Genomic DNA, 15,592 nt, shown 5'->3' with positions numbered 1-15,592 from the left:
AAGGTGGGCCCTGGGGGCAAGTTCCTGCCCCCGCGGGCAGGGAGCAGGGCTGCGGGGCAAAGCTAGCCCCGCCGCACTGCTCCCCGGAACTATTGGGGAACGGGGGGGTACTTCTATCCCAGACCTTGCCAGAGCGCACTGCTTGGAGCAGCCAACTGCTCTGCCGCCTGAACCGCAATGCTTTGTTGCTGGGACGCGGCTTCGCAGCTCGAGACCAAAAACCGCCCCGCAGGCGGGTGCTCAGGCCCGCGTGCCCGCGTGCACAAACGGTCAAAAGCCGCGCGCGCGGCGCGTTTGCAACATTTTGTAACTTTCCCGGGAGGGCGGTCCCTCTGCCTCTCTGCAGCAAGATGGGGACAGGAGCCCGCGACCCTGAGGATTGCCACTGCTTGCAAACAGGCTGCAGGTTTCCCGCCCTCCTCCCCGGGCTGAGGGGGACAGCTAAGGGGAAATGAGCTGCTGCAGTCCCTTGAGGGCCCTGATGCAGAGCCCTGGGGCTGTCACCTGTGGGTCCTGATCCTAGGAGGAGGGACTAGGGGAGCAGGGTTCCTGCCTGAGCCCCGCCTGGGACACTTGAAAGCTTTGGCATCAGGCTTTTGCATCTTCCTGCTCTTGCCCTGTGTGTGAACTGAAGAGGAGAGTAACCAGCCTCTGGTATCCAAACAGGCAGCATTCCTTTCCTCCTCTTTGATTCCTGAAGTTACACCCTGCCTGTTCCTGCCTTTTACCCTCAACCTGAAGAAAATCCCTTCGTGTGTTTCTGTAGCAAGCCTTCTAGCAACAGATTCTCTTGCGTTTTTCTCCCCTTCTCTAACCTTCCTGTTTATATTCATTTGGGCCCCAGAACTTAAATCACAGGCACACAGTGCCTGGGGGGACCTTTTCTTTCGGCCCTGCAAGGTGTTCTCTCAGTCTCTTGTGGCTGGTGTGTTTTGCATGGGAAGTTTTAAATTGACATTTCCTTGTATTGGGCCTGTTATTTTCTCTGAGTATTTTGCAGAATTGTCTTTATGCTTGTGTATTGAGTTGAGCATGTCTTGGGTGAGACTTTTCCCAGCATCTTAGATGTGTTTTCCATGAATTGTGACCTATCTCCTACTTTATCCTGTATCTCTCTTGTTCCTCGACTCCTCCTTTACCCATGAGGATGATAAGATGTCTCTGAGACTCTTAACTGTTTTGTTCTTTTTTCTTTCTCTTTGCTTTTAGATTGGCATTTTAATGCCCCACAGAGTCTTGGACTCTTGTTCTTTTTCTGATGGAAGCTTATTTATTTCCATTAAATGAACTCCAGTGATGTCATATTCCATTCATGTCAAGGGTATTGGCCTTTCTCTCTCTCTTCTCTCTCTCTCTCTTTCTCTCTGTCTCTCTCTGTCTGTCTGTCTGTCTCTCTCTCTCTCTCTCTCTCTCTCTCTCTCTCTCTGAGAATGGTTGTTTCTAGTGTTGTAGGGGAAACTGAGCCAACAGTAACCAGGAGCTCAGGAGAAGAAAGGAAATTTAGTGATCTCCAGGGGAGTCATCCTCAAAGTCTGAGGGGGTGATTGCATAGAGCTTGTCTTTTCTATAGAGTGGCAAACACAGGTTGCAGGGGACAGTTGCAAGCTTTTAGCTGAAGGTTGTGGTACAATGGCTATCTTGTGGTGAACATAGTTGTGTGTAGCAAAGTTGTCACCACTTTCAGTTGATGAAATCATATGATTTAGCTGAGTTCCGTGGCTGAGAACAGAATGGCTTTACCTTTGCTTAACAGAGTGTCTACAGTTTGATCAGGCTTTCTGCTTTCATGGTAGGTGTTTTCCATGATCCTTCCTTTAAGTGGGTTGTTTCAGGGCTGGATATTGCCCTTTCCCTTGAGGATTGGTCAGATGGTCTCAATTTTCTATATGTACTATTGCTTAGTTTTGGATAGTGCCCTGGACAGTTTGCTGGTTGATTTAGGAGACTCTGGTTCCTATTAAAATCCTCAGGCAAGCAATGGTTTCTCTTGTTCTGTTGTTCTGCAAAGCTGTCAAGGCAGCAGGGTCAGACTGCATCCTGCATTTGCTTTGCAGGGTCCAGGTTGTGCTCAGGCCACAGTGCCCCACCCCCAGCCCCGGTGGTCTACTGGATGCCTGGTGGTTGATAGCTCAGTCGCTTCCTAAAACCTTTGCCTTGCTTCTTTGGAACTATTCTGTGCAAGCCGCTCACTGTGAGTCTAGACCTTGTGCTGGCTCTTACACAGACTTCAGTGATTTCTTTCTGCAGCTCTCTCCTCTTTAAAATGCCATTTACATTTTCCTGCCACAAGAAGAGAACTTCCCCAGGGCAGGTCAACCCTCAGGCCATCAGCAACAGCAATAGAGTACAAACATAGTGGCAATTTCCCTCATTCTCTTCATACAGCAGAAGTCACTGCCTGTTCCTTTGTGGGCACAGGTCATTTGTTGGGGCTTTAGGTCCTTCTGCCTCTCTTGAGGCTGCTGGACAACTTTGCAACCGGTGAGGGAAAAAACGCACAAAAGTGGGATGGGGATGACTCTTTAAGCCTCAGATGCACCCCCAGCCCCAAGCAGAAGTCCACACTTCTCTGGATACAAACAAGGATTGGGGTCCAGAATTTATTCGTTCAGTGATTACTGGAATTTATTTTCCCTAAACAAAGCTGGAAGACACAGAAGGAGAAACGCAACATGGAACAGCCCATTGTGGGCTGTTGTTCTCCTTTGGATTCCAGTCCCCATTTGCCTGGTACTGCATGCTTGCAGCATTTTGAAGTACAGTATGCGCTTTCTGTCTGTGTCTGGTTGCAGTTGTAATTTGTGTGGGAGAGAAGTTATCCGGGGCTTCCCATATTTCCCTAACAAAGTTCTATGGCTACTAAATTAATTGAAAAGAAATGTATTTGCATTGTTACCTATGACAGAGTTCCCCTTCTTTTTAGTGGCAGAATACTTTGGGATTGTAGGAATCGTATGGCCTGGTTTTTATCCATTGCAACAGTAACGTTTATATTGCTTCTACATCTTGTTTGTTATGGAAAGTGTTGCTGTGAACATGGGAGCACAGATCCATTCACTCCTGTTTTCTGTTGTTTTGGAGAAGAACCCAGAAAGGTTAGTGAAGTAGACCAATCACAGAAGGACAAATACTATACAATTTTCTTTATATGAGATGCTTAAAATATAGCAACCTTTCAAGCAGGCAGTAGAATGGTGATTTCCAGGGTCTGAGAATGAGGGGAATGTGAGTTGCTGGGCATTTGGTATCGAAGGTGTATGAATTCTGTACTTCTGTTTACAACAGTGTGCCTATAGGCAACAAAACTGTAATAATGTGCTTAGAAATTTTTTAGAAGTGCAGATTTCACATTGTCTATCATAATGAAAAGCAGTGTTAGGCAGTTTTGACTGACAACAAAAGATTTAAGGCTATAAAATTGAAGGATTGATTCACTGAATAAATATCAAAGTCTATAATCAGGCGATTTCCAAAAAATGAAAGCTCGAATTATTTCACAACACAGGAATTTAATGAGTATCTCACAAAATGTGTGCATATAAGTGCACATGAGAGATGTGTATATCTATTTTACTATAATCCTAGTATATTGAGATGTTCTAACTTTCCTATAAAACTAAAGTCGCCTGGTTTGTAATTTTCTTTATTGTTCTATAATTTTGTGAGTGGAGGTATTATTGGTAATAAACCAGGAAACAGTCGTGGTTTTTGATGCAGCCTTCCTTGCTATTTCCTTTAGGTGTTTCATTCCTTGACTTAAAGAAACTGAACAGTAGAAGAAAGAACACTGGGTGGCAGATGGGGCCACAAGGAAGTACAGGAGGAGGTGTCCCTGCGAGGTCAGCATCAGCCCCAGATCACCCCCGCTCTTGGTATGAAATCCGCTTGAATTAGTGATAGGTTTCACTCATGTGGGAGCCTGCCAGACCTCACGTGGTGCCTGCCCAACCTGGTGCTGGACCCTAACATGACAGCGTGTCCCTCTAATATTGATTTCTGTGTTCTTCTGATCTCCAGTTGACCTTTTTGCTTTTCGTGCATGTGCCAGCATCTCCCCCATCAGCTGTCAGTAGGTCTTTCTGCCAGCCTCTTCAAACACCATCCCCTGTCAAACCTAATCAAAGCGCCATGGCTTCTTTGTTTGCCTCAGAGGGATCTTGCACTCTTTGGCAGCTCTCCCATGCCCACTGATAAGGCCTTTTTTCTTTTCTGCCTTTGTTTCTCTACTGAACCAAAAAAGCCCCAACAATTAACATGCTCAGTTCTGGAAAAATAACAAGTCTCATCCAGTGCAGGTGAGTGCAGTCAATAACATTGTTTTCATTGCACAGCATTAGTGCTTAAGGAGTGTGAGCAAGGCAGAAGAATATGGTGCATAATATAGTATCTCTCCCTCCTCTTGATATAGAAATAGAAACGAAAGGGCCAGGGATTTAGCTCAGTGGCATGAGTGCCTGCCTGGCAAGCATGAGGCTGTGAGTTCCATCTCCAGTACCAAAAATAAATACAATAAAAAGCAAGAAAGAAAAGAAATAGAAATTCAGTGTAAGTACATCTTCCAAGCCATCACTGCCAAATCTGAGTTCAGTTTCTAACTCTTGTTCTGCTGCTTTCACAGGGAGCCCTTGTAAGACCTCCAAAACTCTCATTAAGATTGTTTTACATGTGTCTCCTCCTATTCTGTCCTTTGCTTATCACTGTTAAGCTGTAGAAAAAAACCCGGTCTCCATCCCAAGAATTTTTGAGTCTTCAAGCTTTGCCCTGGAGGAGCAGAGAAGGGCGCTCAGCTAGGGATGAATCATTCAAGGTAGTTCAAGCTATGAACGGGGCGCAGCCTCCCACCCCTCCCTGACAGCTTACTGTATGTTCTGTCCCACCCTGAGCAGTTGTGCTAGTTCTCATCCTGGAGAATCAGGTGGTGCTGCTGCCCCTGGTGGTGATGGAAGTTAAGTGTATAAACAGTTCAAACAGCCATTTGTTCTTCCTTTCCTGTGTACAGAAGAAGATTGCACCCAGGTGCGTCTACCACTGAACTAAGTCCCCCACTCCTTTTGCTCTTTATTTAAATTTCCCAGAGGAGCCTGAACTTGTGATCCTCGAGGCTTAGCTTCCTTAGTGCTGGGATTACAGGTGCACAGCACATCTCATATAAAGGGCTTATTTTGGCTCACTGTTATGGAGGTTACAGTCCGTGACTGCTTGACCCCAGTGCTTTTGGGCCAATGGTGAAGCCACACATGATGGGAGGGTATGACAGGAGAATCACAAGTTCAAGGCCAGCCTGGGGGACTTCATGACTTAGTGGAAACCTGTCTCAATCTCAAAAATAAAAAAAGGCCGGGGATGTGGTTCAGTGGGAGGAAGCTCCTTAGTTCAACGCCCAGTACCTCAATCCATCAATTAAACAATCATTTAAAAAGACTTCAGGAGGAATATTTTAGTGACAGAAGGGTTCTGTCTTTTGACTGTCCCAGTGCCAATATCCTGGTTATGGTATTATGCTGTAGTTGTTGAAAATGTCACCACTTAGTGTATGCCACATGCAAAAGGATCCGGCAGTTTATATTTCTTACAACTCGATGTGAACCTACAATAGCCTTAAAATAAAAGTGATACCTGAAAGAATGCTCATTGTTCACCTTTTGGGGTCTAGAAGCTATCAGCTGGGCAAGTCTGCAAACACTGACTTTTTGGCTGCCACCAGTTCCTTATACATCTGGGCTGCAAAATGACCAGTTGTCTCAAGTTTATGTCTTTAGCAGCACCCTGGCAACCAGACATTCTTTCTTTCTTTTTTTTTTTTTTTTCCATTGATACCGGGGTCAAACTCAGGACCTATGTGCTTGTCAGGCGGGTGCTTACACTTCTGAGCTAAAAGCCCGGCCCAAAGAGCTAGTATTTCTAAGGCCAACACACCTTGCTTTTCCATTCTGCTAACATGGAACTGATCACCCAGTGTCACATATATCAGAGCCCCCCAAGTTAGCACAACAGATAGTTTCCCCTGTGTTGTCTGAATCTGTGTGTTTGCCAGTTTGGCAGGTGAAAAGTGTTAATGTATAGTTTACATTTCTCTTAGAGTAATGCAGGTTAAGTGTCTTTTAATATCTTAAGTTTGTACTTTTTCTGTGCACATTGCTTATGTGCTTTGCTTGTGTAATAATGGTATCAGACTAATTTTAGAACACATGCTGCATGGAGAAGTTCTGAAAACTTAGAAAGCTTGTGCTGTTCTCTACAGACACACATACTGAATCAGAGTAGTCCTTGTGATCTCTGAACTTTTGAATTCTCTCCAAATTGAAGCGGAGGCAGCAGTTATCTGGAACAACGAGTTAAGAGAAATACGTACTAAATCAGACAGCCAGTATTTGGGGGTCAGTAATATGTTTCTAAGATGCTCACAAGATTTGGAAACCAGCGAGCAAATCGGCTGAAATCAAGCAATGCCAATCGGCAAGAGAACACCATGAGGCCCCTGCTAAAGCAAAGTGGCCATTCTTTCTGACTTTGCAGCCATCCACGATCACAGAAGCTTGTTTTATGCATTTGGCTTCAGATTAAAATTTGAACTACACTGAAATTGGATACTTGGGTGACTGGGACTACCTAATTAGCCCTAGTCAACTGGTAAGCTCAACCAAATACAGTGGAGCCAGGCTCAGAACTCCTCTGTGCAAAACAAAATAGGAAACACAAGATCCAGTTCCCAGGCTGGAGAGGGCGGGGCCCTTCAGACCCACCCTGAGTGGGCGGTGACCTCGGGCGGCTCCCTGCCTCTGTGACGTCACGGAAGCCCCGCCCACAGCTGTCAGCCACTGTCCATACCAAGCTGTGTGCTGGCCCAGGGAAGTTGCCCCTTCCTGGGGTCATGATGGGCAGCAAGATGGCGTCTGCCACCGGATTGTCCAGGTAAAGCGCTTTCACTGCTTTTCCGCACGCGGGGCGGTAGGGATGGTGCAGCCATAGCAAAGGCTTAGGGCAGAGAGACTTTGACACAGGATGCACAGTGACACTGCCCATGCTGCTGGATAGCCGTGTATGAAGATGGGACATGAAGCCCGTGGCCTTGGGCAGTAGGGCAGCGCCTTGCGCTTTGCAGGGGCGAGGCATGTCGGCAGGTGGCTAGCTCCCTGCTGACCCCGGGGTCAGGGCTTCTCTGCCAGCACCTCAGCCTTCATGGTCTGCTGGCTAGGCTGCCCTCAGGAGCTGGGCCAATGGAATGCAGCAAATCATCATGGAAATTGCACACCATGACCAACTCTGATTCATCCCAGGATGAATGCAGGGATGGTTCAGCATAGGCAAAGCAGTAAATATACTAGAGCACGTTCACAGAACTCAGGACAGACACCACATGCTTATCTCAGTGGATGCAGAAAGAGCATTTGGTAAAGTCTAGCACTCATTCATGATTTAAAAAAATCCTACAGAAAATTGGAATGGGTAGATGGTCTTTACCACAATCACATAAAAAGCCTTCTGTGACAGACCAACAGCCCACCTCATACTAATTGGAAAAAAAACTGAAAGCTTTCAACCTAAAGTCAGGAATGAGGTGAAGATATCCACTATCACTACTCCTGTTCCATATAGTTCTGGAAACAGCCAGAGCAATTATACAAGAGAAAGAAATAAAAGGAAGAAGGCTAAAGAAGGAAAAAGTGAAATTATTATTTGGAGACCACAAGATACTCTACTTAGAAGTCCCCCAAAATTCCACAAAAGACTTCTAGATTTAGTAAACAAATTCTGAGGTGTAGCTGGATACAAAGTCAACGCTCAAAAATCAGTAGACTTCTTGTACACGTATAACAAACTCAATGAGAGAGAAACCAGGGAAACAACACTTTACACAATAGTATCCAAAAAACTGAAATTTTCAGGAACCGTTCTAACAAAGGTAGTAAAAGACCTATACATTACAAGTTACAGGATTTTGAAAAAGGAGATCAAAGATGATACTGGAAAATGGAATGATACCCTTGCTTATGGATAGGAAGGACCAACACTGTGTAAGTGTCCATATTCCCAAAACTGTTATATAGGTTTAATACAATCCTGATCAAAATACCACTAGTGTACCTCAGAGGTCTAGAGAAAACATTCCTAAAATTCATCTGGAACCAGAAGAGACCTAAAATCCTGGGCAACAAAGCAAAGCAAGAGACATTATAATCCCTGACTTGAAATTAAACTACAAAGCTACACAGTGACGAAATTAGCATGGTACTGGCAAACAGACTTGAGGATCATTGGAACAGAAAAGATGCAGACACAACCTACACTCAGCCACACTCTCACTGAGAAAGGAGCCCAAGATGTTCAGTGAAAGAAATCCTCTTTAATAAATGGTGCTGAAAAACTTTTTTCCATATGCTGCATACTAAAACTAAAAACAAACCCCTGGCTATCACCGTGCGCTAAAGTACAAAAAAGATTTTTTTTTTCGGTGCCAGAGATTCAACTCATGGCCTTGCACTTCACAGGCAGGTGCTTGTGCCTCTGAGCTAAATCCCTAGCAGAAATGGGTCAAAGATCTAAATATTAAAAGAGAAATATGAAATTGACTAGAAGAGAAATTAGGTGGAAATCTTGAAGACATGGCAGTAAGACAAAGATTTCATTAAAAAAACAAACTACATAGGAAGTACTTCAAGGATCAACAACTGGGATTTCATCTTATTACAAAGTTTTTTTATTCACAACAAAGTAAGTCACCAACAGAATGAAAAGAAAACACACATATTGGGGAGAAACTAGCCAACTGTTCCTCAGACAAAGGACTTGTACCTGGGACATATAAAGAATTGAAAAACATCAGGTCCTGGGATTCTGCCTTTCCCCAGAAACAATGGCTATCTTTAAAAATCATTGAATAATCAATACTGACGGGGTTGTGAGGGAAAACATCCTTTGCCAACCTTCATAGGGCATGTAGACAGGTGCAAGCACTGTGGAAATCAGTGTGGAGGCTCCTTCAAAAAAGGACTAGAGGTCCCATTCAACCAAGTTGTTGCCCTTCTTGGGTATTTCCCCAGAAGAATTGAAAACATCATACCACAATGACATATGTTCATCCATGTTATAGCAGCACAATTTGAAATAGATCTTTGAAACCACTCAAATGTCCATCAACCGCAAAAAGGATAAAAATGTTGTAATGTATTTTGTATTTCTTTTTCATAGTGAGGATCAAGCTCACGACCTCATGTTTGCCAAGCAGGCAGTTTTGCTGCTGAGCCAAGTACCTGACCCTAGGATATGGTATTTTAATACAAGATAGTATTCCTCAGCTATAAAGATGGATCAGTTCAAGGCTTATATAGGTAAATGATGCAACTAGAGTTTATACTTACAAGTAAATAAAACAGACCAATATGGGTAAACAGCATGTTGTCTCCCTAGTGTAAGAAACTGAAAGAGTAAATAAGATCCAAAAGGTATAACGCATATTCTGAAAGAGAATGAAACTGCTGAAGAGGAAAGAAATGGGACAGGGAAAAGGAGAAAAGAAGCAAGGAAAAAGTTACATCTATACATATGTGTGTACACACACAGATACCTAAGACAGTTCTACTACTAATGCTCATAGGTCATCGAAAGGAACATTAACTGCTTATATTTGAGTAGTCCTGCATCTGGTAATCACAGCAACTGTTTTGAAGACCACAATATGCAATATAATAAGCATTGTTAATTTCCTATCTTGTTTTGAAGTTTTGTATTTTTTATGGGTTTTAAAATTCTTTAAAATTGAAAATGGTTGAAAGTGTTTGTCAGTATTTTCACTAAAATTCAGGTTAGCTGCCCCATTTATAATAAAGCAGGCAAGAGCTTGTTTTTATGTATATCTCCTACCGGTTCTTCTGGTAACTTAGAGCAAGTTCTGTTTTACATGATGCCACTTGCACCACTTGCAGACAGGTGTCATGATCACACATAAATGTCCTGATCATTTCACTGAGGGAATTATAATATAAGTGGGATTAGTGGCATATGCCTTTAATCCAAGCTGTTTATAAGATAGAGGTGAAAAATCAAAAAGTTTGAGGCCAGTCTCAGCAATGTAGCCAGAGCCTGTCTCAAAATGAACAAATTAAGCTGGAGCCAGCTGCGGTGGCACACACCTGTAATCCCAGCCCTCGGGAAAGCTGAGGCAGAAGGATCCCTACTTCAAACCCACCCTAGGCAATTTGGGAAGACCCTGTCTCCAAATACAACAGTGCTGAGAGTGTAGGCCCTTTTGAAGGCCCAAGGTGAAGCCCTCAGCACTGCAGAAAAATGAAACGGAGTGATGGTGTAGGCATGAAGAAGGGAAGTGCAAAGGCACTCCTGGATTTGATCTGCACTGCCAAAAAGGCTGGGGAGTCATTTTCAGGTCAAAATAGAATGTACAACCTATTAACTCAAAATTTTCTGCTGTCTGAAATAATTAGGAAATATTCTGCTGCTTGCTTTTTCAAGATCTTTTTTATAGAATTCTCATATATAATATATTGTTTTATTTTAACCTAACAGAATTAAAACATGCTTCAGAAAGTAAGCTTCTAAAACTACAAACTGAGCATTAAAAACCTGAGAAAGGAGCTGGACAGTATGGAAAATTCAGACAAGATAAAGCCCATGCAACAAAGCCTACAGACAGAGATGGAGCTTGCTACAGTTACTCAACATGTGGTCCAGGTAACATTTGTATAAATCAGGAAAGGAGGGATAAAGACCTTTTAAAAGCACCACTGATATGAATAACTCACCACAGTTTATGTTAGGCTGTGGTTATAAGCTAATTCAGTACAAGGTATGAGTCAGTAGCCGCACTGGAGAGTACTTGCCTAGCATTGGTGAAGCCCCGAATTCAGTCCCAGCATTGCAAAAATCATAATTGTCTACTGATATTTGCTGTACTTACATATGTAATATTCATGGACAGTCAGTGTTTAGGGGCTCATTTTTCATCGTGGTTAATCATTAGGATTTAGAACTGACAGGTTTTCTACAGCTCCAGAGGCAGGTTGGAGTACAGATTTAGCCTCCAGGTTTGAGGGCAGAGTGGACCTGGGTGAGAGTGGCAGCTAAGAAGGTGACTGCTGCCACTGGGAATTTAGCTCAAGTGGGTGCTCAAGGACATGAGGTTGATCCCAATCCCATCACAAAGAGGGAAATATCAGCATGATGTCTGGTCCAAGTAAACTCTAGTAAATGTTGCCATAAAATTTTTCCCCTGAGACATTAATGGAAAGCAAGAAAGAGAGAAAGAAAGAAAGAAAAAGAAAGAAAGAAAGAAAGAAAGAAGGAAAGAAAGAAAGAAAGAAAGAAAGAAAGAAACAAAGAAGAAAGACAGAAAGAAAAAGAGAGACAAGGCTGACTGAGCTGGCTGTGGAGGCCCGTGTTTGTCCACACAAAGGGCTGGGGATGCAGCTCAGTGTGATGGCCATGGGTTCCACCCCTGGGCCTAGGGATGAAAGAAGCAAAAACTGTCCCTGGAAATTGATGAGGTATTTGCAAACATCATAAACATACCTTTACCCTGCTGAAGCCTCTTGTAAGGAGAAATAAAGACAAAAGTGTATCACGCACTGGGAATACAGGCAAGTGTCCCAGCACCTGCCAGGTAGCATGAGGTCCTGAGTTGAATTCTTGGGACAGAAAAAAAAATTCTGTATGACTCTTTTCTGTGAAAACAGGGCTACTGTAGCTTTCTAGTAAATGTTTAAAAAATTAGATAAGATTAGTGAAGGGAGTATTTAACAAAAATCTTGTTAAAATTTTAAAGTGCTTATATTTTAAAGTTGTTATATTTTCACTTGTTTTTTGTTTTTGTTTTAAACTATAGAACATCATTTTGGGGTGTAAAGTCAACTGGGCAGCAGATCCAGCACTCAGGGAAACTGTTCTGCAGCTTGAAAAGGCTCTCACCGCAATCTAACAAGAATTCCACTGGACCCGGTGTTGCCATGTGTGCCTTTGATCTCAGCACTCAGGAGGCTGAAACAAGAGGATTGCCACATGCTGAAGACCAGCAAAGATTTGCACCTTGCAGTTTTTGGATTTTTGTCTCTGATATATCATTTAAGTAGCAAGTTTCAAGTGAAATGAATTTGCGATGTTTGGGGAACGCTCCTAATCTGTAATTGCTTTTTAGCTTCAGTTAACACTCTAACATAGAATCAGTCATTTTAAATAACACTAAAGTGACTGTGTACTCTTAAAAGGGGAATGTCTTAGTCATAGAAAAGCTACCTGGTCTGATATCTGAGGAGTAGGAGTAGTTTTGGACATTCACAAGGTCCCAGCATTTGATTGTAATACTTGTGTGCATTTCTGCATTTGTCAGTGAGGATGCAGACAAGTCTCCAGAGTGTCAGCAGCTGGTAAAATTCGTAGTGGGGTTATGAGTAACTGTCTTCTGTTCTCTCTGTGTCTGTTTCTCCCCTCACACATACTTCTGCTCACACACATACAAGATGCTGGCTACACCCTGGCAATGCTGATGTACAGTGACATCCATGCCCATTTTCAGTTCTGTTTGGAGACAAGGTCTTGCCAAATTACCAAGGCTGGCTTCAGACTTGGAACCCTCCTGAACAACTGGGATTACAAGCATGTACTGCCATGTCCAGTACAGCTCTTTATTAATTAGAAGCTATTGATCATATTAATGGACAGTGTGAGGTTTTCAGTATTCTTATTGGAATAAAGTGAAACTTGAAAAGATGCGCTCATTGGATAATAGCTCATGAAATCTGTTCTTTAATAACAAAGAGAGATTTCCCTAAGCTCATATAGTAGGCTTTTCTTTGAAATATTTATACCCTGTTTTCTTTGATCAATCATAATGTATGCATAGTTTTATTCTTTTTGTCAGTTATTGTTTTGAGGTAGAGTCTCACTGTGTCCTGCAGGGCATTCTTGAACTCATTGTGTAGCCCAGGCTGTCCTAGGACTTCCTCCAAGTCCTCCTGCCTCAGGCTCCTGAGTAGTAAGGTTACAGGCATGCACCACCACACCTGACCTCTTGTTGTCTATATCAATTGTTATAAAGTAACTTACCTTTTGCATGCAAATTATTACTTTGGAAAATGCTGTTCTGTTCCAATAATCCACACAGGAACTGTTTGTTTGTTGTGGTACTGGGCATTGAACCCAGGGCCATTGTGCTAAGCTCTTCTTGAGCCCTTTATTTTTTTTAATTTGTTATTTTGAGATAGGATCTCATCAAGTTGCTGAGTTTTTCAGGCTGGGCTGAAACTTGATCCTCCTGCCTCAGCCCCCTAGAAAACTGGCATTCCAGCAGTGCACTACCACAGTCACTTGACACTGTATTAGTAAATTTCAACCTGTGGACCACCTGAAAAAGTGTACCTTCATATACTAAAACAGGTATATGTTTATCTGGGACCTTAGTGGTCTTTGACTTACCTGTTACCCAGTTCTGAGAGAGGAAGTGCGTAGGCTTTGCCTGAACTGTTGCTGAATACAGACCTCACAGGTCACTGTTTTATGACATTTACTTCTGTGTGGGTTTGGGGTTCAGCCGCCCACTCTAGGACTCCACTTGGGGGAGCAGCCACTCAGCAGAAGGCAGGGGCTCCTTAGATCAAGTCAGGTGCATTCCACAAGCAGAATGTAATCTGCTTGGAAAAGGCAGCCATAGCCCCAACCCCACATCACAGAGGCCTTGGGTTTTCTCCCAGCAAGTGAATGCTGCATTTCAGAGTCAGGAAAAGGAAATGGGAATTTACTACAAATGACATGATCTACCTTAGTCAGCTTTGCTCCATGAAATAGACACCCAAGACTAGGGAGGTGCCGGCAGTCCTAGTGACTTGGGAGGCTGGGGCAGGACTGCTTCAGCCATGAAGATCAATCCAGCCTGGGATACACTTGAGACCTAATGTCTGGCTTATAACCAATCCACAAAAGACACTCCTCTCCAGGAAGTAAGCCAACAGCGCAGCCTCTCCTGGTGGTATTTCAAGCTTTAAGAGCTCTCTCTCTCTCTCTCTCTCTCTCTCTCTCTCTCTTGCTCTTTCTCTCTCTCACTCCCTCCCTATTCCTGTTGCAGGGGTCTCCTAATGTAACTGGCCTAGAAATCACAGGGATCCTCATGCCTCCACCTCCCACGTGCTGGAGTTACAGGTGTGCTTCACCACACTCAGATTGTCTTGTTCTTCAGTAGTTCTTCTCATCAGTATCAGGGACTGACAACCTGGCTCACAGGCTGTTTTAGTATATGAAGTTTTACCACCACGAGGCCGTGCCACTATGTTCACATGTTAACTGTGCTTGCTTTCTTGCCATGATAAAATAGTGTAATCGAATGAAGTAGCTTAATAGTGACCCTGAGGCGGCTGCACTGCGCTTTTCCATAGGATGAGGTGTCCTGAAAGACAGGTTACCGAGCCCCGTGGGAGCTGGCTTCTGTTTGAGGGATGGCAAAGAAATACCAGCATGGCCCTCTCTCAAGGGCTCAGGGGCTTTCCATGGGATTTGAAGAGGGGATTGTCGCTACCTTGACTTTGTGGGTGGCTTTGTGAACTGTGACTGTCATGCTGTTGGGCCCACGTGTGTTTACCTGCTCTTCTTACTGTCATAAGGACCCGTGAACCTTGGTGGTACCATGGGGTGGCAGTTCTGCCTCCCTCATTTTTGCCTTGACAAGGGCCCAGGCATCCTGGGGCTGGACCTAGTAATCCTCAGGTTTCCCTCACAATGGATTGAAAAATCTGATTGTGCAATGGAATATTTATTCTGAATTACCCAAATTCTTCTTAATTGTTTATGCGATTCATTTCACTATTGAATTGCTGCACCCTACATGTTAGATCCAAGTATTTTATTAAAATATCTTTTAGCAAGAAACCTCAGCCTGGACTAGGTACCTCCTGTTGCATCACACACTGTGCTCTGGCCTGGCTTCCGGCCAGCACTGGGGATGGGATCACTCGCCAAGCAGAGGAAGGGCGAGGCCAAGGAAGATGGTGGCACACCAAGCACACAGCTGAGTGTGGGTTTAGGAATGGAACAGGCAGGTGCATGCACTAGGCCCTAGTGGGTCCTGGTGTGCGCTCTGCCACCCAGGGAGCAGTGGGTGTGGATGGCGCATCCCATGCCTTGTAAGCAGACACAGTGAAGATGAGGATGGACAGACTGAGCACTGATGGTGAATCATTGAGTGACCTGATAGCAGTCTCGGGGCAGACTCTACCTGTGGGAAGTGAAGACAGAATTTCTGCTTTTGCTTCAGAAGCATTTACCATCCTCATCCTGTGAAAAGTCATCTGCAAGGAGCCTGCATTGGGAATTCTGTGAAGCAGAGTCAGTGCCAGTGCTCTCCTCGAAGGCTCCCTGAAATGGTCCATTCGGATGTGATCGGGACTTTGTGTTTCACTGAACACTTTCTTATGCCTGCTTTGTGACTACGTTTTGGTTAGGTTTTATTTTTATTGGTATGTGATCACAGTACAGAATGATTCTATTTATCAGAGACAGTTGGTGGATATGCATGATAGAGTTTTCCTCAATATGGTAGAAAAACAAGAGTAAAGAAAGGAAAAACCAAAAAGGACTTTATTGCTGGCAAGGGAGG

The 15,592-nt window shown here is 43.8% G+C and overlaps 1 long non-coding RNA gene across 1 annotated transcript; it reads left to right on the top strand.

Annotated features, from left to right (window-relative positions):
- Positions 1–6,810: 6,810 nt before the first annotated feature.
- LOC111756962 (uncharacterized) lies at positions 6,811–12,693 on the top strand. The gene is made up of 3 exons (XR_002791351.2): positions 6,811–6,912; positions 10,522–10,686; positions 11,837–12,693. It is a non-coding gene; the product is annotated as an uncharacterized LOC111756962 (long non-coding RNA).
- Positions 12,694–15,592: the final 2,899 nt, after the last annotated feature.

Source organism: Cavia porcellus, unplaced genomic scaffold (genome assembly GCF_034190915.1).
Source record: "Cavia porcellus strain 051 isolate PalLab524CR breed Dunkin Hartley unplaced genomic scaffold, mCavPor4.1 scaffold_11, whole genome shotgun sequence".
Lineage (NCBI taxonomy): Eukaryota > Metazoa > Chordata > Mammalia > Rodentia > Caviidae > Cavia > Cavia porcellus.
Note: the sequence above shows the minus strand (reverse complement) of the source record. Positions and strands in the feature narration are given on the sequence as shown.